This window comes from Myodes glareolus, chromosome 10, assembly GCF_982192425.1.
Source record: "Myodes glareolus chromosome 10, mMyoGla1.1, whole genome shotgun sequence".
NCBI lineage: Eukaryota > Metazoa > Chordata > Mammalia > Rodentia > Cricetidae > Myodes > Myodes glareolus.
In genome coordinates this window covers 83132331-83159581 of record NC_142035.1, presented here as the reverse complement: position 1 = coordinate 83159581, position 27251 = coordinate 83132331, and the positions used below count along the sequence as shown (strand labels likewise).

Genomic DNA, 27251 nt, shown 5'->3' with positions numbered 1-27251 from the left:
TTGTGTTTCTATAGTTCTGTAGGAAATTTGATATCATGCACTGTGATTTTTATTTATTTATTTTTTAGCATTATTCTTTCTGCTTAGGACTATTATGACTGTCTGGAGTCTTCTGTGATTTACTATGAATTTTTGGAGGTTGCTTCTTGTATTGTGATGAACATCATTGAAATGTTTATAAATTTACCTTTTACTTTGAATTTTTATCTGTTACTTTGCACATGTGCATGAGGTGTCATGGAGAAAGAGACATTAAGTGCCTCAGAACTGCAGTTTCAGGAGGTTATGAGTCATATATCAGGATGCTAGGAGTGAACTCTAGTCCCCTAGAAAAGCACACCACTATCTTAACTTATGAGCCAAAACTTTAGACTATTGCCACTGGAATTTTGATGGACTTATATTTTGAAAACAAACTTGACACAGCAGAATTTCCCCAAAAATCTTGTAAACTTTATAAACTGTTTTTTTATTTTTGAAATTCTACTCTTTCTGATCATCTGCATACATAAAGCTTATATTTCTTATATTTGTGTTAATGTCTATGACCCTTATTGAACTTATGCAAATCCTAAAAAAGCCCCTGAATCTCCTTATTGCCTTCACTGTGTAGCGAACAACTTTGCACAATATTCAAAAACTGCAGAGTGAATTGTAAGTTCAATGGTCATGATTTGTATCTGCTGTACCTAATTGTTGATTCATAAACAAGACACAGACTTGATTGTTAATCAGATCCTTTTCTGCATTTGCATCAGTCTTCTCCTAATTTCAATAAGGTGTGGATTTGTATGATGGATTCCAATATTATTAGGCTCTTGCTGCTATTAAACAAAGAAGGTTGGAGAGAATATCTTGTGTGAAGCTTTCAGAAATGGGTTAATAAACCCTAAATTTTACACACATAAATCTAGTACACCAACATTACTTACCTTTCAAAGTGTAGAATATGCACATATTCTATTTTTTTAACAAAAAAACTATTCTTGGGCTGAGATGCAATACAAATAGATGCTCTAAATTTGCAAATATTTGCTTGGAACTGACATTAGATTTCTTTAGCACCATAACTTGAACATATTTTAATAGAGTGCCTTCATCAAAAGACAATGGAATAGTTTGTCTTGCTAAAACAAAATTATAAATAAATAAATTTATCTGATAATAGTAGAGAGAAATATGACAATAAATAATGGGAATCTGAAAAGTAATTATAGAAGTTTATGGTTATCAGGTTGAATATAGCATGATATTAAATTTTTACTGGCATTTCAAGAGCTGTCCTAATTAATCAATCAGTAATTGCAGCTATGATTGCCAACTGTGATTATAATTAATTTACAATATTGATTGATCCTCCAATAATTCTGGTGTATTCTTCCATATAGAGTCTCTACTGCATTAAGTTTAATTTGGGTGGCACAGTTATTAAAAGCAAATAATCAAATCCTTAACTCTCATTAGGAATCTGTCTTCAGGGATAAGATTTGTGATGTTGGAATCATGGATAGGTTCACAGTAGGAGATACCTGAGAGAAGACAACATTGTGCCAGAGAATATTTTAATATAGCAGACTCATTGCAGAAAGACAGTATATTTTATAATAATTCATTTATTTCAGGCTTACATTCATTACACCCCCTACTAGTTGAGCCTCCTTTCATTATAACAGTATGAGCTCCTCAGCCCAGCTCAGTCACTACCTCTTTAAGTCTTACAGGGAGAGAAAAATCAATACTTGTGCTTTTCTAAGTTTCATGTTAAAACATGGTTAACTATGCAGTTCTTTAAAGAATTACCATACCTTTAAGCAAAGGGTACACATTAGTTCTTACATCATCAGCAAGAAATTCTTGAAGTCATTTTTGCAAATATATCATGGGCCATATTTGCTAATATGTCATGGGAAGCAATGCATCCTGGAAGGGAGCATGTTGCCATTACAAAATTCATAAATTGCAAGTGGAATATCTCTTAGAAGTTTTGCACAATGAAAGTCATTAGAATGGTGAACTTATTGAAAATTTCTAAAAGTTTGACTCATTTTCAGTAAAAATGGAGGAGTCTGGATGAACGCTCCTGGGGAAGTGGAACTTTGTCCCAATGTACTCAACTGCAGGAATGTGAAAGAGCCTGTAACAAGATAGTGAAACATATTCTTGAGGAATGGGGATTCCCATATGTTAGGAATTGATTTAATATACACATTTACTTGTTGTATCACATATATGATATTGCATTATAGATATAGAATTTTTCCAAATAGACATATTAAGGAGGCACAACACTAAGCTCATTTTAACAATATGGAAACAATATTAAAAAGGTTAGTAGCATAATCAGATCCACAGAGTGGGTTATTTATCCAGACAACTTAAGCATAACTCACAGTACTGTGGTTTTAACATGTGGGAAGTTCTTGCTCATTTTCTGGAACAGTAGAATACTAAGTTAAATTTTACTTAACTTACAAAATAGAATGCTCAATTGCCTGAGGAGTTTGAAGAACAGGTTGAACTTGAATACATGTTTTTCCCAAAATCCATTTCTTTCTTTCTCTGCCTATTTTATAGCTGTCATTTTTTCACCCATTTTCAGAAAATGAGACCTCCACCCAACTTCTCTCAAATTTAACTTGCTTGCACGATATAAGATCTATTGTTAGCTTCCATTACCCACTTTGACATGCTACCATTATTTAGTGGCTTAGAAGGACACGAATTTGTTGTTTACAACTCTAGGTGGGATAAATCCAAACTCACCACCATCAGAGTTTTGATGAAGGAGTAGTCACCTTCATAGGTAGAGGATATCTATGAAGATCCAGAGCAGAGCTCAGGTCCTCCTTCTTCCAACTTGCAGATGCCATGTGCATCTCTTGGTTGTTGACCACTTACTCCATCATCAAGCCAAACAACATGGGATTGCCATTTCTCCCCAGTGTTACTTTGATCACATTAACTCTTCTAACTAACGCACCTACTTCTTTTTTTCAAGAAAAATAAAATTAGTTTCATACCACCCAGCAAATAATATAGACTAACACTCCTATCTCATGTTTCTTAACTTAATCACATTCCCAAAGCCTTTTTTTGTCATGCTAAATATGAGCCATGGGAGTTAGAGTGTGTGAAGCAGGATATCCATATCTCAAGGATACGTTAGTCAGTTCTATATACCTGCATACGGCTTCTTCTGCAAATTCCTCGTCTTCAGATAAATTTTTCCTTCTCGTTTACCAAAACCACATCGTATTTTTATTCCTGGGATTGCACTAATACTGCAGCCTAAGAGTATAAAACTTAGATTATATTTTATAACATTATCATTTATGCCTGGCAAGAACTGAAAAAACATCAATATCATTTAATTACTTGAATAGGAATTATGGTAGTTGTTAGAATTTATTTCACTTAGAATTGCCTGACTGCATTACATTCAGAGTTAGTTTTCACAGTGTTAGAAGGTGCCATGCAGGCTACTGGAAGCAGGTGCACAAGGGAGTCAACTGATGCTTTACCCAGGTGTGAACTCCATAAATTATAATCATGCCTGTCCTGTCAACGCATTCCCAGCGGTGGCATGGTGACACCTTTATCTTAGATGTCAGGAAGATGGTGCCTTGTTGTATTTAAGGTCCTCTCCATACCTGGTACTGGAAGCCATAGATGAAAGAATCTGTGGTATTAAAGAAATATTATTTTTAAAAAGAAGGTAACAAATAGAGTTGTAGACTGAGAACACCATTTGGAGTTTGAATTTATAATTGCGATTTATACATTAATGTAGAACAATTTGCTACGCATGACTTTGTGAAATTAACATGAGTCAGTTTTATCGTCCTCATTTTTTAAATTTTATTTTGTAAAGAAATAATTAGTATGATGATCATAAAATTCTTTCCTGAATAAAAAAGCCCTGGTGGTGGAGTTCTATAATCTCAGCTACTGTAAAGTTGACGTCGCGAATTGTAATCTCAAAGCCCACATAGGCTACACAATACATTAAAGACTAACTTAGGCACTTTAGTGAGACCCTGACAAAGCAATAATTAAAATGATGGGAGTGGGTAATATTTCTCAGTTGTAGAGTTCTTGGCTGCCATGAAGGAAAACCAGGGTTCGATCTTTAGTACTGTAAAAATAATTCAATAATTAAATAATATTAATAAACTCTTTGAATTTGGGGAAATAAAATTGAAATAAAAAAGTGCTTTTTGCTAGTAATCATGATTTAATCTGTTAATTCTTCTCCCCAGATATATTGGTCATTGGGATTTAGATAGTTTGTTATTAGTATCCAGTCTTACTAACAGGTAAGATTTAAATCCTGAGATACTTGGTACCTGGCTAACAAAATAACAAAACAGGATTGCTTAAGTGGAAGGGTCATGCATGTAACTAAATAATAATACATCCAAATGGGAAACATCAGCAACGACCAAATATAATTTCAATAAACATGAGTTAATCAAATAGTTTTCAACCTTCACCATGATTCAGAATTCATTCAACTCTCGCAAATGATTGGGCTTCTGCTTAATCCTCTATTGAATTCATATCTTACTAATCCTGTACTGTTCCTGAATGATTACAAAGCTCTGAGTCACTAATGCTCTAATCAAAAAACAGTTGTTATTCCCTTGACCAAGAACATGTTTGAAAAACCACACAATATCCTGTTTTTAATATCTTAAAAACAGAGGTAAAACATGAAATACTAAAGTTACTAGAAAAGAAAGGAAATCATTTCAATTCAATTATTTTCCAAATTGCAAGTTAAATTTTAAGACTTTACTGTCTTCTGTGTTTGTAAAATGATAAAGAAAATTTTCTGATTTGTTATAGCCCCATCTTTCAAAGTTTGCCATTATTAGAAAAACCAAAGAAGGGTCAGGGTCCCATCTTCACACACCTCCCAGTGACAGATAACTAATGGATAAAAAACATGCATTTTTCATGAAGCAAAAAAAAAAAAAAGCTTTCAAGCAGGATGTCCGAAAGAGCCTACATCTCACAGTGACATTCCATAACATCCATCCCTTGTGAATTCAGACCACTTTCCTTTTTCCAGATCATGCAATTGCACATGCTTTTTCTTCCCCCAAATCCTTGAGTGACAAAGTAGCTTTTAAAGTGCACATGAAGTTTGCGGCCCAGTTGTTCAATCTGCTGCCATTATTTGGTGACAAATAAACAAGAGAACAAGGACATCCATCACTCTTTAAGCATGGATTCTGACTCTAGCTATAAAGAGATAGAAAGCCCCCTATAGCTTATGTCTAATACCTGGACATTAGACGTTTTCCCCAACACAGAAATGCACAATTCTTTTTGTATGGAAATAAAGGTTCTTATATCTAGAAATCAATAAATAGAATCATGTTCTTATTTTAATTATGTTTATAGAAATTAACTAATTAACTAAAACTGAAAGATTACAGTTGACTTAATTAATGTTTCATGACAAGATGGAGGTAAACACAAAGGAAACTTCAATGGGTTAGAGTTTAAAAGCCAGTTTGTAGAGAGTATTATTCATATGGGATTCACCAAAGTGACTCTCAACTCTTGTACTGAAGTTGGATGAAAACTAATGTGTGATTATCACATTTTAGAGACATCAAAATCCACTGCTCATCCACATTTTAATAAGTTCAGGAAAAATATCAAACATTTCTTTTGGGGGGGTTCTGCTTGATCAATCAATATTGAGATACATATTGTCTATGAGCTTACTAACTAGAAATTCAAGGTTATAAAGGCAATTCAACATATCCATCTACTAAGTACAAATGGTATCTGATAATATCCAGCTCACAGAGTCAATCCAAAAGAAAAGCAGTTTTAGGAAACTACAGGTTTGACAATTCTAATGCTTACTTCGTCTTTGAAGAAAATGTGAGAGTGATGGATACAGCGAAGGCATGGTGATCAGAAGAAAGAGAAGACATTTTTAAGCAGTAGGTCTCAGTCAGAGACATTCCTGCTGAATGTAATGAATCCCACAGTAAACATTGGTGATGACTAGAGTCTATTTTAATTTGGAGCATTACTGCAGTAGAGTTGCTATGGACACCATTTGGGAAGCAGTCAGGAAAGCTACTATATCCAAACGGTGTTCAGAATGTCCCCTTACAATAAAAAAAAATCATCTAGTCCAACATTTCAGTAGGACTAAGTTAAAAACAAAATCCCTTCTTAAATGTGTTTAAAGAAAAAAAAACTTTCTCCATAGCAACTTGGAGCCTCTAAACTCTAAAGTTTTCCATTGCTTTGACTTACCAGGCTGATGATCAGTTTTTTCAATGCCCAAAACCATCTCTTCTTTTATAGTATTATGCTTCTGCTAACCAAAATTATGAATTTAACTTTGCATTTACTTCCAACATTGTATATGGAAAAGAAATGTCTAACAAAGATAAGATTATCTCTTTTTAAAAGTATTTACCATGGCTCACATGTAGGGGTGAGAGAAGCACTTGCTGGAGTTGGGTCTTTCCAATCACTCTAGGGATTTGAGGATCCATTCTCATTGGCTCAGGATTAGCACTATTAGGAAAAGGAATGGAGAAGAAGTTGTATTTTTATATTTATCACACTTACTACTTCCTAATGACTGTAAGTCTCCATGAATTAAGTCCATATTAATGATCATACTAAATAAAAATCTTCAGTATTGTTATACTGTAACTCTCAACTATGAACCTAAGATTGATGACAAATTCCGGAAATTATCACCCCAACAACCCTCCCACACATACACACCAAAAAAAAAAGATTTTTTGTGTCTTCATGGAGCACTATCTAGAAAATAAAAGAGAGAAAACACAGAGAAAAGATTTTAAAACCATTGTTGTGTGAGATGACATTAAAACCAGTGTTAGCTTAGGTAACGATGATTATGGCTCTGAAAGACCTCACATATTCATATAGTGACCCTTAACTGAGTCAGTTTCTCTTCTACACTTACCAGAACCACGATTGTGTGTCTTAAATTTTAAGAAATAAAGCTTCTGGTCTTATACTTTCATATAATATGAACACAGATAAGTTAATTTAATGAGTTAATACGAATGAACAATTGAAGGAAGAAATAAAAATACTGGACCATATTAGGCTATGCATTCTTTGCTCTCATCATTTGCAAAAAGGAACAAAACAGAAATATTAAACTATTTATGATGCTTGCAAGCTTCCCTGTGGGAAAGCCTTCACGTGGTCATTTTATACAAATGTCTACTAGCACATGTCCTTCCTACAGCAAGATGAAGCTCAGCAGGAAGAGTGTAAAACCCACTTCTTAAGCCACCCAACTTTTGGAAAAATAAGATTCTACTGTGAACATTGGTGTTTTGGGAACCAAATTCTATGAGTCAATGTTTTTCTTTCTTCTTCATTCCTAAAAGAAAATTTTCAATTTTAGAGATTCTAGATAAAACTTAGAAATTATTAGAGTATGATTGTATAATAACTATAATTAGTTAAGTATAGAAAATTATTTTTGAAATGCCCCGAAGAAACTAGCTAAACATTAGATATGTTACAAAGGTTCAATGAGATATTACAATGTATTTAACTGAATATTTCAAGACATGGTTTTGAAAGAGGTTAATGAATATAGAAGAAAAAAATCAGAAACCAAAAATTTCTGATTCTTATTTTATTAAAAAAAACAAAAGTATGTCAGAAATATGGCTTAATAGGCAAAGGCCCTGCTATCAAGACTGACAACCTGATTTTTCTCTTCACACCTCACCTGGTGGAAACTCAGTAGAGAGCTAACCCTGTAAGGTGTCTGCTTTGCACACATGCCATGACACTTGGGCACTGACAGGTACACACACACACAAACTGCACACATATGCAGATATACATACACACATACCCACACAAGTGCAGACATACACACATACACATACTCATTCAAAAACACACACACACACAAACACACATGCAGACATGCATATACACCCCCCTCACACATACCCTTGCAGACTTGCAAACATACACACTCAGACATGCACACACATACACACACAAATACCACACACACAATGAACATATTTATTTTAAAAAGGCAGATGGTTATACAGAAAGAAAACTTGAATAAAAAATTAAAATAGTAACTAAGACCCACATATAAGAGAAAACATGCAGGGTTTGACTTTCAGGGTCTAGGTTACCTCATCCAACATAATGGCTTCCAGTTCTGTATGTTTCCTGCAAATTTCACGATTTCATTCTTTGTGCTTGCCATTATGTTGAATGATTATGAGGGATTTTTTCAACTATTCTTTCTTTCTGTAGTTTTAAGTATGTTTACAATCTAAAATGTTTTACTGCTAAGAGTAAAGAAAATGAAAATGGTTATTTAAGCCACCCTGTGGAGAACTTTTTCTTTATCTAATGAATTGATAGAGCTATATTATTTGCCAACCCTTGTGTTTGGAAACAGGGAAAAAAAACTGAATGTGTAATAAGCGAAAGCAGCAGACAACAGAATGTGTCCAAATCCATAAACCTTTTTTTTGTTGTTGTTGTTGTTAAAGCAAAGCAATTTTTGTGGCTAAGACAACTGGAATCAATTACAGTGGACTTTCATATTGTAATATCTTTGGAAGCTCAACTTCTAAAACTGGAGCTGACAAAGTCACTTGCAATGTGCAGAGAGACTAAAGTTTAAAAAGAAGGCTGATTTGATCAGAAATTCCTTTCTCTCACGAACCATTATGCTATTACCCGGTGCTTGAGGACAAGCAGTTTAGGTAGGGTCATGATTTAGCAGTCTCTTGAGACCCTACTGTCTAATTAGCATGACTCACAAATATCTGAGCTCAGCTCATTGCTCACTGGGCCTACAGGATGAGAATGCAATTTTTTCTCTACTGTCAGCATCGTGCCAGCTTTATTAGCCCTTTGGTGAGCACGGTACAAACAGAAGTTTATTTTAGTCTCTGAAAACTCAATGGACAAGAATTTCGCCAACATAACAGTACTGACCTATGAGTTGAGAATAAGGCAACTCTAATACTCAAATGCATGAACAATTTATATAGTAAGTTTTATTTTGTAAAATAGCAGAAAAAATAATGACATCTTGAAATTTCTAGGCAAATGTATAAATCTAGAATACATCTTACTGAGTGAGGTAACCCACACCCAAAAAGGCAAATAGCATATATACTCACTCATTAAGTGGGTTTTAGACAAAAAGCAAAGAAAACAAGCCTACAATTCCCAATCCCAGAGAACCTAAACAACAATGAGGACCTTAAGAGACATAAACATAGGTCTAATCTGCATGGGAAATAGAAAAAGACACGACCTCCTGAGTAAATTGGAAGCATTGGGATGTGCAGGAGGGCAACGAAAGGGAGGCGAGCAGAGAAAAAAAGTATAGCTCAATAAAATCAATAAAAAAAGATACATCTCCTGTTAGTTTGGGGAGAGAAGCCTATACTGCCTATGAGGGAGAATTTATCAAAATTCCAGTTGCTTAACTTTGTTATTCTCTTGATTTTTAGTAAATGCTACTTTTAGGCACCTGAAAGATGCCTCAGTTGGTGGTGTTTCCTTCCCATGAGGACATTAATTGGACTCTCTATCACCAATATCAAAAGCTGGGGTTCAGTGCTGCATGTATATAATCTCAATGTTGGGAGGAAGACAGGAACAATTCTGGGGACCACTGGTCAACCAACCTAGCTGTATGAGTGAGCTCCAGGTTCAATGAAGAACTCTTGGGTTATGTCTTTATGGGATTCCTATGTATATGAATCTGTGTGTCTCTGTGTTTATATGTTTTCCTATGTTTTTCCTTTGGATACTTTTCTTCTGTCTTTTGTTTATTTTTTGTTAGTTTTGTCCTTTTCCAGTTTATTTGTTGTCATTTTATTATGATTGTTTTTAAGATACCTGTTTTTCTTATTCCAAGGAGAGACAGAAATGGTGTGTATTTGGATGGTAGTGGAGGTGGGGAGAATCTCAGAGGAGTTGGGGGAGGGGAACCACAATCAGAATACATTATATAAAAAAAATCTATTTTCAATAAAAGAAAAGTAGATGGTGAAAGGTAGAATGCTAAATATAAAGAATTGAATATTGAATATTGAATGTTGGGTATCTTTCTCTAGTTTCTATCAACCAAGACATGTGCAAATATATATTAACACATGACACAAATACATATATGTAAATGGTACTTCAAATAGTAATTATTTATAATCTTTGAGAGTAAGAAAACAAGTAAGAGTATAAATCCTTCCAAGGGGCGTTTTTTGCAAATATGTGAACATATAACACACACACACACGGTATTTTAAAGAGTAATAGTTCATAACTCTTTGAACCAACGGAAAGTAATTAGGCATACAAAGCCTTCTTAGACATGTTTTTAATGTACTACAATAAGCACGTGTCTAGGATAATAAGCCAAAGGCATCTTCCTCATCTTGTAAATTCTTATGTTTAATGATTACTAGACATCTCAATCTTGTGTCTCATAAAAATGTTAAATAACCAAAAATTTTATATGTTGCCTATTAAGTAACAAAGAAGCTTAGGGGCCTTTCACACTGAACCATGTCCTTTCCCCGTGTGAGCACCCTCCAGGATCCAGGCGCTCCTAGTCCTCACCAGTCTCCCCACTGCTTCCGCTGACAGGGATCCAAGGGAGTGTCTGAGACCAAAAAACAAACCAATTTCAAGGCACTAAATTTTAGCTTAAGATTTTGATTCAAGCAACGGAAATATCCCAATAACATTGACCTGTTTAATCAGCATGCAGAGCACTAAACTTGTGATCTCCCCAGATTTCAAATTTAGGGAATGAATATCTAATTTGCTGTGAAGCTTAAGAGACTTCATATTCTACACACTGATTGGCAGCATCTTTCGCATTGCTGTACTAGTTGAACTATTTTCTAGAACTCCAACATCGGAAAGATGGCTTTCCAAAGGGTTTGTGTGTGGACTTACTTTCCAGGATTGTTCATATATGACTCTTCCTGCTATTAGGAACAGTTTAAGCCTCTTTTTACCCCCTCTGTCACACTGTATGGTTTGATGTAAGTAGACTTTGGGAAGAATGTATGGCTTATTTTTACAGGGACCATATTTTTCAAAAGTAGGGTGATGCAGCCTTAGATCCATAGCTTACATAGGTAAGCATAGAAAGAAATATAAACTGATCTTTAGAACTTTCTGGAAACCAGGCCTTAATATTATCTGAGCTGATGCATTTTAAGAAAACATCATGGGTATAGGTTCTTTGAGTTATATGACCATGAGCAGTGAATACCTGTAGACACACCTTTCTCCATTAGTTCTTCTGTGGTACTTCAACTCCGACACTACTTAAACCGTTAAGAAGCCTTCAGTGATACTTATGCTGCTGCTCAGTTTTGTTTCTTAATTTCCCTGGTTTATTCTAACATTCTGGTTGTTGATTGTTCCCTTATTTAAATTATGTTACATTCTAAGCAGTACTTCTGAAAGTGGACTGAGGTATTCTTTCACAGTATATAATGGGCTACAATCTCATTGGTGGAAAAGTTTTGCCCTTCACCATGGGTTCAGGTGCATAGGGCTCTGTAACCATTAGACTTGCCGACTTCACTCAACCTAGAGTGACCTTGGAAGGAAATCCCAATGAAATATTCTGTGCATTGGGTTGTATTCTGGACACAATTTGTGAAGGATTGTCTAAATAAGTTAATTGAAGTAAGAAGATACATACCATATGGGCTGCACAGTACAGAAGGCAGGGTCACTGGATCTGGAGAGACGAGGCTGAGGGTAGGTAAATCAGCCTTATGCAGTCAGTTCTCTCTTCTCATGACTGTGGGTAAAATGTAAGTAATCAATTCTAGACCCTGTTGTCTTGACTTTCCTGCTGTGATGGACAATAACCTACAATTTTAAGCTAAGATAGCCTCTTTATTTCTCAAGTCATTTTATGTCAGAATAGTTTATCACAGCAACCCTGATTACACTAGAGCTTACTCTCTAAAAACTTGAATACATATTAGCAACAACCAATAGATTCAATTGAGTTGACTGCCAATGACTCTCCTGATTCCAGAAGATGAAAATCTCTTACAATGAGTTAGCAAATAAAAATTAAGATGACTATTATTTACTTTACACATATCAGGACTGAAATGGGTGCTCTCTATTTGGTATTTAATTTATATTTTTATTAGAACTCCATAAGACACAAATTATTAGTAAGAGAAACTAGTAAATCTCAGAATGGAGTCCAAAGCCCTGCATAGCTGAGAAATCATGAGATATGAGAAGTCATCCAAAGCCAAAGCACATTATTTTTTGGCAATTTTACAACATCTTATTTGAAATGAAATTTATTTGAGTCCTATCAAAAAGACAGGGAGTTACAAGTGCATATGTGCACAAACACAGGCACAATGTGTGCCCACAAATTCATATATGTATATGTATGTATGTATGTATAATATATATACATGCACACACATATTTATTGTGTATACATGCACACACATATTTATTGTGTTTGTATGGTTTAGGGTTTTATTTTATAAAGAATACTTCTGTGGGCTGTTAATGAATTTAAGAATGGATGATGACCACAATCCAAGAGAACACTGAAGAGATCTCATGCCACTTTCCCTGAAACTTTGCTGAAGGATGAAGTCATCAAAACACCACAAGTTCAGATTACAGAGTTCTGATTTCAAACAGTGAACTGTGTTCTCCATGACTTGGGCTATTTCTTAAGCTCTATAAATAAAACAAAAAGATTCCATGGCCTCCCAATATAGCACCATCAACTGGAGATCAAATTTTCAAATATCTAAAATTGGGACGGGGTGCAATTTTTTATACAGATCATCACAAATTAATAGGCTAGAGCAATTATATATGTGTGAATCTTAATAACCATTTAATATAATGCCTAGATATCTGATTCAAGGTTTATCACATATTTCTCTAATCAGTATTAGTCTTGCCCAGTTTCTACTTCTGTCTATCCCTCTAGTTCTAAGCAAGTACCTCCACATCTTTATCTTGCATACATTACTATTGATTTTCTTAGGTGTTGGTTTCCAGTCACGTCACTGAGCCCATTTCCTGCCTGAGCACCTTCAGCTCCATTAAGCTTGGTTTTATTTGCTTATTTATTTTCTGTAGTGGACATACCCCCACCGTCTGAGCCTATTCCTCTCCTTCTGGCTGATATCCATTTTCTAGTCATTTATTGGATTTGCTTTCTCATCAACTTCAAGCCTTTGCTCAAATCACAAAACTTGGGGAAACCTTTAGGATAGCCTACTGAAAGTCACACACCACTCAGTTTGCATGCATCCATTTTGAGCTTAATTCTCAATAAATGATGTAACTGAAAGGCTTTGATTATATATTTATTTCTTACCAAATAGATTAAAGACCACATGAGCTCAGAAATGCTTGCTTGTCATAAAAGTTTGTTTCCAGTATCTAATATAATAATTGATACATAATAGGTGCTTATCAAATATTTGTTGCTGCTGGAAAAAATGGCTTAGTGGATAAAAGTCTGTATTATTCTTGCAGAAGCTCTGAGTTCAGTTCCCAGCACTCAAATAAGGTGAATCACAATGCCTCATAACTCTAGTTACAGGGGTGTCTGATACTCTCTTCTGGACTACCCGAGACTTCCACTCACTTATACACACCCACATAGAGACACACATAAATAAAAATAGAAATCAATTTTTTAAAAAAAATAAATATTGATTGAGAAAATAGATGACTTCAAAATGAATTTCTTTTAATAAAAACTTCAAAGACAACAAAGACTGCAGACAGCGGTGATCTGAATTTGTGGTAGAACTGAGTAGAAGATTAAAGACCACTACAAATAGAGTAATAGTATTAGGAAACAGTTTATTAGATAGTTATTGAAAATACACATAGCATAATCTTTTAAACGTATTTAAAACCATGTGAATGAATTAGTGAATAGCAAAGGTAAAGGAATTGGGCATTTAGGAATGTATTTATTCCTAGAACCGCTTTGACATTGCTGAGGATATATTTGAAGTGGTTTGAATGAAAATGGCCCCCATAGTCTTACAGGGAATGGCACCATTAGGAGGTGTGGCCTTGTTGTTTGAGGAAGTGTGTCACCAGAACTGAGCTTTCAGAAGTTCAGCTTAGGCTCAGTGACTCCCTCATCCTTTCTGCTGCCTGATGAGCCAGATTTAGCACTCTCAGGCCCTCTCCAGCACCATATCTGCCTGTGTTCCTCTATGCTTTTCTCCATTACTAATGAGAAAGGACTAAGCCTCTGAATTGTAACCAATCCCCTACTAAGTGATTTCTTTTATATGAGTTGCCATGGTCATAGTGTCCCTTCACAGCAATAGAAACCCTAACAAAGACAGATGGTAATACGGACAGTGGTATTGCTGTGATAGGCCAGACCATGCTATTGTTCGGAGGAATGTGGAACACTTTAGGGTTTTGGACTAGAAAAGTGATTGGAAACTTTCAACAGACCTTAATGGGCCCTAATAGCAGGAACATGGAAGACAATGGTAGTGACGGTGATTTGAACTGTTGGGGCCCAGCTCATGAGGTTACAGAGCAGAATATTAATATGTGGCCTAGAAATCATTTCTGGTTATATTTTGGTGAACAAGGTGGCTGCCTTTTGCTCTTGTACAAAAGATATTTACCTGAAGCTAAACTGAAGAGTTATAGATTAACAGTTTTGGCAGAGGCTGTTTCCAAACAACCTTGCACCAACTGTGTTGTCTGGTTATTGGTGGACAGACTTTCGAAGATCTATAATGAAAAGGAGCAAGCTGAGCAAGGAAAAATATAAAATGTGCAGTTGGAGGAGAGAAGGAGCACCAGGAAGTGTAAACAGATTACAGAAAAGCCTGATGCTAAGGGAGTGGTGACCTCAGAGCAAGACCCTGCCTAGCTAAACTTCCAACCTGTGCAAAGGAAAAAGAAATTAAAGAAAGGTTTAGGACCAGGTATGGTGGTTAACAACTTTAATCCTTGAACTAAGAAGACAGAAGCTGGCAAATCTCTGAGTTCAAGGCCAGCCTGGTCTATAGAGGATGCTCAAGAACTGACAAGCTTAGAGAGTGAAGAAAACATCAAAAATAGGTAAAAACATCTTTGAACAAGGGAACCATGTTCCAACCTCAGCAAGTAGCAGACCTTGGCAGCTTTGGCCATGTGGTTCTGACTTTAGAGCCAAGAATACAAGAAAGAACTTATGTAAACTCTTTCTGTGACTAAGAAAGGTTGCTGAGGCCAGGCATGTGTTGTGGGTATCCCTGAATTGAGGTCTAGAAAGGTCATTGCATGAAAATGTAAAAGTGAAGCCTAGATTGCCTTGTTGACCCCAAAGTGTTGGAGATTACAAAGTCATGTGATACCTGCCAAGAAAGGCTGCTAAGAGGAACAGCCCATGAGAAAGAGGTGTGTTGCTGTCAACAAAGCAGAAAGGGAGTTAGATATCTGAAGAGCGCTTTGACAGTAGACATGGAGATATAGAGTTTGGAGTTGTCCCAGCTCTGGTTCTGGTCTTGTTTTGGCACATTGTTTACTCATCATGTGTTCTTTTCTGAAACCGTAATGTATATATCATGCCATTGTATGTCAGGAGTCTGGGATTTGCTTTTTATTTTGATTTCATAAGATATTATAGTTAAGAAATTGCCATGAGTCTCAGAGGAGACTTTGAACCTATAAACAGTTGTGAGACCTTTATAGACTATGGGACTTCTGAAATTGGACTTAATTGTGTTTTGCATTGTAATATGGTGTCAAGCCTATGGGCTATCCAGTGGAGTGGTGATTTGGATTTAAAAAAAATCCTACTATTACTTAAATATTCTCTTTATTTCTATTTATTCCATATTTTAAAGCATTGCCATAGTTCCAAAAACTTAAGCTCCAGGTTCTAAGTCGATTAAAAATTAACCCAAATTTTGTATTCCTCACTTTTTAAGTCATTACTCTTAGACAAGCTATGGAACTCAGTAGGTTTTTGCCTATAAAATAGTCATATACCAATATCTTTCTTGTTCATATTTTGCTCATTTTGTTATTGTCTTGTGGTTTCTGAAAATTCTGTTCTAACCTATTTCTTCTCTACTATCTGATTTTTTGTTTGGGAAACATCTACTAATATAACACTAGTTCCAGTAATCCTTCTATTTAGAAGTTTGTCAGGGGCATTTGTCACTTAAATGTTTGTATTAAGCTTTTGTTTTTTATATGAATACTTTTGTTTCTTTTTTTATTATTAAATTATAAAAGTTTCCTTTTCAGCCCCTCCTCCCAACACTCTCCCACTCCCCCCACTCCCTCTCCTCCTCCCTCTCCATCCCCTAGAGCAGTCAGGGTTTCCTGCCCTGTGGGAAGTTCAAGTTCCTCCCCCCTCCCTCCAGGTCCGGGGAAGGTGAGAGTTCAAACAGACTGGATCGCCAAAATCCAGTTTATGCAGAGGAAGCAAGTCCCAGTGTCATTGTCAATGGCTCTTCAGAAAGGCTCCAGGCCAGCCACATTCAGAGAATCTGGTTGGATCATGTCCTCGTTCAGTCCCAGTCCAACAGGCCTTGGTGAACTCTCATTATATCAGTCCCCTTGTATCAGTGGGTGCTCGCATCCCTCGCATCTTTTTTTTAATTAAAAATTTCCACCTCCTCCCCTCCTCCCACTTCCCTCCCCTCCCCCCACTCTCCCTTCCTCTCCTTCTCCAGGCCAAAGAGCAGTCAGGGTTCCCTACCCTATGGGAAGTCCAAGGTCCTCTCCACTCCCCCCAGGACCAAACAGACAAAGCTCCCACAAAGCCCGTCCATGCAGTAGAATCAAAGCCCAGTGCCATTGTCCTTGACTTCTCAGTCAGTCTCCACCTTCAGCCACATTCAGAGAGTCCGGTTTGATCACATGCTCCCTCAATCCCATTCCAACTGGCCTTGGTGATCTCCCATTAGATCAGTCCCACCATGTCAGTGGGTGAACGCACCACTCGCGGTCCAGACTTCCTTGCTCATGTTGTCCCTCCTTCTGTTCCTCATTAGGACCTTGGGAGCTCTGTCCAGTGTTCCAATGTGGGTCTCCGTCTCTATCTCCATCCATCGCCAGATGAAGGTTCTATGGTGATATGCAAGATATTCATCAGTGTGACTATAGGACAAGGCCAGTTCAGGCACCCTCTCCTCTGTTGTTCAAGGAACAAGCTGGGGACCTCTCTTTGGACACCTGGGAACCCCTCTAGAGTCAAGTCTCTTGCCAACCCTAAAATGGCTCCCTTAATTAAGATATATACTTCCCTGCTCCCACATCCACCCCTCCTTTATCCCAACCATCCCATTCCCTCATGCTCTCCCCATCCTCCCCTTCTCCCTTCTCTTCCCCCATCTCCCCCTATCCTCACCTCACCCCCACCCCCATGCTTCCAACCCCTGCCCCGCAATTTTGTCAACTTCCAATATCCAGGAGGATAACTATATGTTTTTCTTTAGGTTCACCTTCTTATTTAGCTTCTCTAGGATCATGAATTATAGGCTCGATGTCTTTTATTTATGGCTAGAATCCACTTATGAGTGAGTACATAACATATTCCTCTTTTTGTGTCTAGGTTACCTCACTCAGTAAAGCGTTTTCTATTTCCATCCATTTGCATGCAAAATTCAAAATGTCATTGTTTTTTACCACTGAGTAGAACTCTAAAGTGTATATGTGCCATACCTTCTTTATCCATTCTTCTATGTTCCTATTTATTGCTCCTGCATTCCTGTCTGTTATTCACTCTATTGTAAAAATGGTATATAAAGTTCCTATAATTATTTTATCTGTTTCTAACGCTGTTCTCTCTCCTCATATTCTGTTCTATGACTTTTACTATGTACCACATTTTCCCTTGTAGTTTGAGATGGTGCCTCATGCAAAATGATCTTTTCATACAGAAGCACTAGGTAGAATGTTGTGGTATGGACAGAGCATTCTACTAACCTGTGATTAATTTTTTGTATTTTAGGGTTCTGTGGTTCTGAACTGTTACTTTCACAATGACTGCTCAGTCCTCACTTTTTAGTTGGGAGGTATGCAGATAGACTGTAGTTGGTATTTACATTTTTGCAGGACAGTTAGGCTAGAATAAAAAGTTAGCCAGTAAGACTACCTTGTTAATTGGACTGAATGGCCTCTCCTAAGGGTAACTAGGGCTGGTAAAACACATACCTAAAAAAAAAAAAAAAAAAACAAAAAAACCCAGAAAACAAAAAATAATTATTGCTGTTAGGTACACATGGATTACCTCATTTTAAAACTTTTCTAAGTCTTAACATTAATCCATTTCTCTTCACTCCCACTAGGGCCATAGCTCAATACATTCTAATTGTGGTCTGAGGGAGGGAGCAGTGTTGTGGACAGGTAGCACTGTGACAGACCTTTATATTTATTATTGACAGTGCTGAGAATAGTTAACACTTCAGAAAACACCACATAAATGTAGTTGCATTGATTATTAAAGCATGGTATATACAACGATTACTTCTGTGTATCCAGTGAACTGCATTATGAATGTTTTGACATTGTATAATATATTATTTCAAGGCATGATTTTGTGTTCAGAAAGTGAGCACAGTAAAGCAGTTGGTAGCCCCAGTAAAGACAGCCATTATTCAATATTCTGACAGCGAAGATAGAACAGAATCAGAAAGAAAAGAAGCAGTGTCCCTTTTTCTCCATGATATCACCTTTCCCTGGGTAAGAGTAAAAGTCAACTTGTAAGCCCCACCTGCCTAAGGACCAGGTAAATTCCTGGCATGCTGGAACTTGTAGTTCTTGAAAACTAACAAAGCCACATCGGAAATATGTTGGCCTATGATTTTGTCTGTAAAAAGCCCCTATGACATGTTTTGTGGCCTCTTGCTGGAATTCCAGAGCGTGGACATCACCAGAATCCTTCCTGGTCTGTATTTCATTAAAACTTGCATTACTACGTTGTGGGGTTGGGGGGAGCAGCAATTAAAAAAAAAAAAGAAAGAAAAAAAGAAACGCATACCTTATATTTCCTCTAATTTGCAAATCTTAGCTTCCAGTTTTTATTCATGTGTGTGTGCAGGGGCCAGGGAACTAGAAAAGAGGGTAAAAGGTTTCTTACAGGCCAGAGCAAGGGCGGTAGGGCATGTTTACTCTGTAAGCAGAAAGGGAACTACTGGTGGCAAATGTTTAAACCGTAAAGGAGATAAAGAGATGAGCAAAAGGAGAATATGGGAGAAGATCAACAAAACCCACATAAATATGAAAAAATCCTTACAGCAATCTATAGCGTTATTAGAAAAAAAATCCTTTGTCTTCTGTTTGCAGCAATATCCTGAGATTTTCTTCTGGTGTTTCCAGTGGTAGCCTGGCAGAGTTCCTAGGGCAAAACTTACAAGATTGAGTTCTTCTCCAGTTGTGAGTCTGACTGATTCACAAACTGAGACTCACCAATCCATCAATTTTAGTTCATGATTTTCTTCCTCATTACAGGCTTTTATGTTGGTTTCTGTGTTGATATCTTATTAATAAGATTATTATTAATGATTAATTTATTACCATTGAAATCTCTTTAGCCCTCAGAGGAGGATCAAAAACACACAATTTATAAGGAAGTGAAGAATAAGGTAGCTCCATTTATATCAGCCTACCATGAAGTCTGAAGGAACTAGCACATTCAGAGAGATAGTTTATAATATGCTTTCAGGCATTGTAATGAGTGTCCAGAAGATAACCAGCATCAATGAAGAGTAGAGAAATCTGTAGATGTGGAAAAAAATTTAAGAAAAATAGAATCTTTCTTGAGGTCAGTAGTCATGTAATATTTTATTACTTAAGTCTCGCTCATCACAGAAGGTCCAAGTAAATACAAAATAGACAATAGGAAAATTTTATTCTTATATGAACAATTTTTAATGATGTCACAGAAATGTGCTAACTAATCTCATTTTTAATTATTTTCATGGGGTGGAAGAATTATAAGTGGTTATACTTAGAACTCACTTAATTAAAATGAATAAACTATATTGTAAATGTAAAATGTAGGTAATCTCACTAAGGTCTACCTCTGACTCTACCGCTGTTCTAATTAATAGGAAGAGTTGCAGCATATTAATGAAAGAATAAGCAAAAAAAAAAACCTTTCTCTTTTCTATTATTGTGACCATAAGCAGCCTGGGCTCTGAGTAAGTAGGTCATTGATACTAAAGGCAGGGAGTGTTTATTATTCATTGTGGTAGGCTACTGTGACATTTCTTATCATTTCAGCATAACTGTGCCAGAGGGTCTGTAAATAGTATTTGCCAAAGGCAATTTTACACATTCACAGTGTTCTTTAATGTCTAAGCTAGGACCAGCTGATATCCCCTGAGGTTATCTTTCTGCTTCTTCCACAGACTGATAAACCAGTGTGTGGGATTACAGAAAAACAAAACAAACCCAAATACTTGAATTTTGTAAAATAAAAATTAAATTTACCTTAAGAAAGCCCATGAATATCAGTCAGTTGTCACTTACTAAACAATAATTGTTGGGGGTGGAGGCATTATCATCAAGGTTGCAAGGAATTGTCACAAGGGGAAAATTTACCTGCAAGAAACATCCTGAGCATATCCTACTTTATGAAACTGAAAAGTGAAACACACACATCCTGAAATATGAATAATATGTGATAAGGAATTAATATGCATTAAACTCTTATTCTAGTCACTGGTTACAGGACTTCTAACGTATTATTAAAAGTTTATTTATTTAGTAATGTATTACAAAAAGGCACTTATTAGTAACAGCAATATCCAGCCTAAAAAGTCAGTGAGAAAACTAAGTTACAGATAGACTTTCCAATCATGCAGTCAGTAAGAGGTAGCTTAATAAATAAATAATAAGAAATGCTTTCTAAGGTATCAGTTATTGCTCCTAACATTATCCTTAGAAGTGTTTTTCCTAAGAGAAAACGAATGTGTGTTTGTGTGTGCATGCACGCATGCATAGATTTGGTGTTATGTGCATGATTTTGTGTGACATGATGGTGAACAAATGTGCCAGGGTTGCAATTCTGGAGGTCAAACAACTGTAGTTGTTTGTCCTGGTTGTATGAAGAATCGTTCTTGTTCTTCATTGTTGTGCACACCAAAGGAATTGCTTTATGAAATTTCAGTGGGATCCTTAGTTTCCCATCTACTGGTAGGGATGTGCTGGTAAGCACTGAGTATGGCCTGAGTGTGGCTTTTATGTAGACTGTGAGGGTCTGAACACAGGGTATCAGTCCTTCATGGGAAAGCATGGATTCTAGTCAAACAATTTCTTCAAATTCTAGTCAAACAATTTCTTGTTTTCTGAACAATCTTCCTAATATCCTAAAAGTGTGGGGCGGTGGTGAAAGGGGAAGCATAGACCAGATGTTGGGTCAATCCCCAGCTCCTCAGCTTCTCTGTCCTGTGGCACTGCAGGTCTTGTTTTATGATACTTCTTTGAGTTTCCATTCCATTGAATGGGTCATAGAACTTCATAAATTTCACTTTTTCATTTGGGAAGTAAAATGAAGAAGATACAATTTATTTTCTTATCTTTCTATAATTGACTATTTTATTTCTCTGTCAGGTTAATTTGTGACAACTCTCCATAGTATAACTTTCATGCTGAGGTCATGCCAGCATGAATGGAATCCAATATTTTCAGGGAAGAATGTGTTGCCTTCTGTGGTTTTGTACAGCTTTACCCATGAAACTTATCTCCCTTTAGCATCCCTGACCCTATAGACTAATCTGTATTTATTTGCTCTGACAAGGCAGGTAAATCCTTTCCCTATAGATCAAACTTATTATCACATGTCTGATTCTGCTTTCAAAGATCTACACAATGGCCATTGGCCCTTAGTGATATACCTAATATTTCATGGCACTAATTTTTTTTTCCTTGCTCTGAATCAGTCTGTGTCTTTGAGAACCCAGTGATTCTTGTTGATGGCACATTTTGTCTTGTTTTGTTTGAAACTATGGAACGCTAAAAGGAGATTCATAAAATGTAGTAAGAAAGTATATAAAAAGGCAGATAATCAGCAGGATTCAATGAGCACCATATTGCATACTAGGAAATTTTCATGATCTGTTTTAGTTGTTTATTGGTCTGTCTTTGCCTAGAAGTGATTTGTCTGTTTTGTTCTTTAATTCGTATTAACTGTATAAATAATGTTGTTAATAATGAGTCATGTTAAGCATATTTTTAAATTTGGAGACAGAAAAGAATCAGGTGAAGGAAACTAAAATCAGAATTGTAGTAAAATATATACGTTAGGCCTTCTCAAGTGTTGGAGAAGGAGAGGGCCGCTTGTTGGCTTCCCACTGCCCGGCTATCTTAGACCCAACATTATCACACAGAGATTGTATTAATTCAATCACTGCTTAGCCCATTAGCAAGCTAGCATTAGTCTAGCTTCTCATTGACTTACTCTCACATAATAATTTAATCCATTTCTATTAATCTGTATATCACCATGAGGTCGTGGCCTACCAGCAAAATTTTACCATGTCAATATCCAGTGGCAGCTCCAGGGTATCTCTCCAACTCCACCACCTTTCTCTCAGCATACAGCCTAGCTTTTCCCACCTAGTTCTGTTCTTCCCTGTAATAGGCTCAAAGCAGTTCTTTATTCATTAACCAACAGAAGCAACACATAGACAGAGGGACCTCCCATACCATTTCCCCTTTTCTGTTTAAACAAAAAAGAAGACTTTAACTTTAACATAGTAAAATTACATATAACAAAACAGTTATCAAGCAATAATTATAGTTATAATATTTATATTTACTTTATATTTTATCTTAACTAAGGAAAACTATAACTATAAATTTTTCAACTCCATCAAAGACTCCAGAAGAATATAATATTACCTAATTAAACAGGAAGTACATTGTAAGCAACTTCCAAAATTCTAAAATTGGCATAGACATCTCACTACCTGGACAGTCACCCAAAGTTCTTCTGTACCATTGGGACATCCATCTTCAGCCTACAAGAACATAACATCCAGCAGACTTTTCCATCAAGCAGGAAATTTCAAAGCAGTTCTTTATTCATTAACCCATAAAAGCAACACATAGCAGAAGGACCACCCACACAGCTCATGTTTTTGAAGCCCACTTCTGGCCTTGATCCTATGATTTATTTTATGCAAGGAAGAGTATAGAATGTGTTAGAATTGCTTATGACCTAAATCTTGAATGTGCAAATTTTCTAGAATTAGGAAGAGTATAGAATTGTCTTTTTCTAAGACTGAATATCTGTAGTTGAGGGGAAGAAAATCTTCAGCAATCTACATCATTATATATTTGTGCCCTGGTGAAATTGACAGTTTTGCAGTCATTTTAACAGTGCCAGTTAATTGGCTCTATTCTGCTGATAAAAGCATGGTGAATGATGGCATACTTCAGTTTTATAAACACACAAAAATATTCACTCCAATAGTCTGGCTCCCTAGCAACTATCTTTATAAAAATGAATACCTTCGGTGGTATGAACAAGCTTTCAGCACCTAAAAATTAATAGCAGAGATGTTTTCCTCCTACTTTCCCACCCCAATGAATAGTCAACCTCCTTTTCCTGAAAAGAAAGAACAAATCAAGCACAGAATTTTAATTTCTCAGCTTTGTGTTAGTAGTAATGACCATTTGGAAGGGTCTTTGAGAGAAGTCTTGATGCTTGTTTTTCTTCCTGCATTAGACCCCAAAATGCCCCTGAGATTTAATTATCTTTCTATATTCTTGTTCACTACAAAGTCACTTACTCTTTTATTGTGTTGCTGTATTGAAAAAAAGTCTTCAGTAGATGCATTTTTTTTTTCTAATAGTAAAGGCAGAGTGACTTCAAAGATGAAGTGATCTTGCTTTCTTGTCTTTGACAAAAGAGACGAATGCTTTATTAGTTTCAAGGTGATTTGAAGACATGGGACTGGGGCTCATCTAGAGAGAGTCTGAATTGGGAATTGCTTCAGTCCCTTCAGTTGTCCTGTACTCTTGTCTCTGTTCTTAGTCTCATTTTGGTTTCTGGTTATGTACAATATATACATTTTGCTGCTTCAAAAGAGATATTATTTCATGAAAGTAGAAGTTGTTTTCAAGAACTTTAGATAAGACAGATTAAAATGTACCTCAAAAGTATGCTGATGATAGAGAATCATGACAGGCTTGCACTGATCTTTCCAGAAGAAAAATAATCAGGAAAGCTATTGAGAAGTAGGACACAATTCATTTGGCATCAATGTTATTGTGGTTTTGGTTTTCTTTATTCTTTCTTGGTTATGCTTTCCATGTTCTGATAGAATATGACTATACATACAAATTCAGAGCTATAGTTTGAACATTTGTGAGCCTCAATGAGTCAAGCATTGACATGTTAGTTCATAGGATAATGGTATTAAGTAATGACATCTTGGGTAGTATTTAAAAGGTAATTAAGGACCAGAGCACTTATACCAGAAAATTACCATAAGCATTCTACCATTCTAAGACAGCAAAAGTCTGCATTTATGGAGAAGATTTCAAATCTGCCAAGACTTTGATCTTAGACCTCCAGCTTCCCAAGCTCTGAGAAATAAATTTCAGTCATTTATGAGCTGTCCACTATATAGCAGTTTGTTGTAGAAGCTTGTACAGAAAGTAGCTTTGATGACTTTCCTATTTAGAGATATGGAGACTCTCATTGTTTGATTGTTAAAGTTACAAGGAAAACTTTGATTCTGGGGCATCTTCTCTCTCTCTCTCTCTCTCTCTCTCTCTCTCTCTCTCTCTCTCTCTCTCTCTCTCTCTGTTGCCTATGGGCTGAGCATGGGCATCAGAGTCAAGCTGGAAAGTCATTGCTGCTCTAGTTTCAGTTGCGTAGATAACGAGGAGGAGTGAGTGTGGAAAAACGTCAGAAAGATTCCTTGAGAATGAAAGCTTGGGGAGAGAGGGAGACAAAAATAAGGCAGTAAATATCCATATTTCTGCTGATGTGAAAATCAGTAGAAATCAGTAGAACATGGGGAGAAATATTTAGGAACAAAGCTAAATAATTTAATTGATGTTAAAAAATATTTATTTGAGCCTCACTTCAGGCTATCTATCTGGAAGAGTAGCTAATTATTCAATGGTTGATTAATTCATTCCATGTTATCTCTCTCCTAATATTCATTCATTCATATGCTCATCCCTTCATTCATGCTAGGTGATCATTTATTTATTGAAACAATATAGAATTGGAAGTAGATAAGAACATGTAGGCAAGAAATGTATTCAGGATAAATCTGAAGGTCAGTGGAAATATTGAGCAGCAAATGCTATCTAACTGCTAACACATACATCTACACCATAATAAATCAAAAGTTAAGCCCCTCATTTTCTACCAGAGTTTATTCACTATTTTTAGTGTTTTTTATGTGCTTGTGCTCTTGGGACAATAATCAAGAACTTTTAAGATGCTAAACCATCACGTATACCACTGAGCATAGTAAAGACTGCTTATAGGAGAAAAATATGTTGAATGCAGATACTGAAGGAAGTGGTTCCTCCCTATAAAATAATTCCTGCAACTATCCATACATCCAAGAGAGTGTTTTGCTTTATCCTGACCATTGCTGAACTGACAAATGAAGAGAAAGAAGAATATAATAAACGTGTGTAAAGAACATTTCTAGAAATGGCACTCCTCTACTTCTTCCACCTCCTACTATGCAGAACTCTGCTAGTTAGGGGCTTTGAGAACATATTTGTCTTTTGGTTTAGTTAGGTGCTTTTGTAGATAAAAGGTAAGTAAGGCCCTGAGACCCTAAACAAGAGACATAACTGGTCTGGGCCTGATCATTTAGATAGAGACTCCTAGGAATTTATCCAGGTAAACTCTAAGAAATGAAAGTACGAGGTCAACACTGAAGAATGCCTGTGAAACTAGAATTCTCTGTTTAAACACAATGAATTTATGGCCATTTTTGAAATGACTCAGGGCTGGGTTCTTCCTCTTAAAGACTGACTTTTTTTTCTTTTTCTACATTTTATGAGTTGATGGTGACAAAGTGTTGTTAGTTATTTGAGTGAAGCTCTCATGAACAGGCAGAATGCCCCTCAGTTCAAGACAACACTTAGGGTGCTGTATGACAGAGGAAGCCAAAGTAAAAGGCTGGCAGAGTGGGCTAGGGAATTCAAGTCCCTCAGTCTTCACCTTCACTTGCTGGTACTGTTTTAACACAGAGTACTGATTAACTATGAATTGGAAAATAAAGCCCCCTGTTTCACAACATTATGAATATATTCAACAATAAAAGGAGAAATAGAATATATTTTCTATACCAAGTTGTCTATAGAATTTATGATACGTGATTAATTCTTAAAGTAAAGATGTCTATTATGTGGCCTCTAACAGTACACTTACTATAGATTTTAGAAATATTAATGTTCTTATGTAGGAATCTAGCCACTGATGCCACAAAAGACAGCATGTAATTTTATGTCCATTTTGCATGCTTTTAAATAAAGCAGAAGCTTAAAAGAGACAGCTTACATTAAACAAAGTAAAAAGTCAATTGCTATATTTCACTAAACCTTATTCAATGGACCATTTCTGTTTATATCACCCCAAGTACCAATTAACTCTAAAAAGAAACTAATAAAATCTCTTGTTTAATTTAATTATAGCTTGCAAAACAACATTAGTATGTGCAAGGTATTGTGTAGACCCACTACATGCTTTAATCTATTTAATATTTAATTTATTTCAATTATTAAACATAATAATGTTAATTTCAACATTATTCCCATTTGACAGATGAAAAATCACAAGCTAAGGAATGAAGCAGTACATATGGAATCAAAATGTATCTCTATCCAAGTCTAAAGTAACATTATTGTCAGCAGTGATGTATAACTCCCTTAAGTAAGAATATATCTTAGGTATAAGGAAAGCATCTTTTATGCTCCCTTTGAACTCTAAATAGTAGTTTTTCATAACCCAACTAAGTTGGTTTTCTGTGTTAGGAAAGTTCCAGTGACAAGCACTTTAACTATTCATGCATTAAGAACATTAGCATTTTGCAGCAATGACTTGTAACACACAAGGTGAATGAATTTATGTGTTATATTCAATAGGAAAAAAACAGTGATTATGTAGCAAAGTGACTAGGGCTCCTGCGATAATCACAAACCTTCTTAATCATATTATCGGTAGCTGACTCTCCAAATTTAGTGGGTCC

At 36.0% G+C, this 27251-nt stretch overlaps 1 long non-coding RNA gene across 1 annotated transcript; it reads right to left on the bottom strand.

Annotated features, from left to right (window-relative positions):
* Nucleotides 1-1581: 1581 nt before the first annotated feature.
* On the bottom strand, nucleotides 1582-19151 carry LOC125406576 (uncharacterized). The gene is made up of 5 exons (XR_015739120.1): nucleotides 19058-19151; nucleotides 17015-17142; nucleotides 11741-11842; nucleotides 6452-6552; nucleotides 1582-3679 (listed from the first exon to the last, which is right to left on the bottom strand). It is a non-coding gene; the product is annotated as an uncharacterized LOC125406576 (long non-coding RNA).
* Between the last annotated feature and the right edge of the window lie 8100 nt (nucleotides 19152-27251).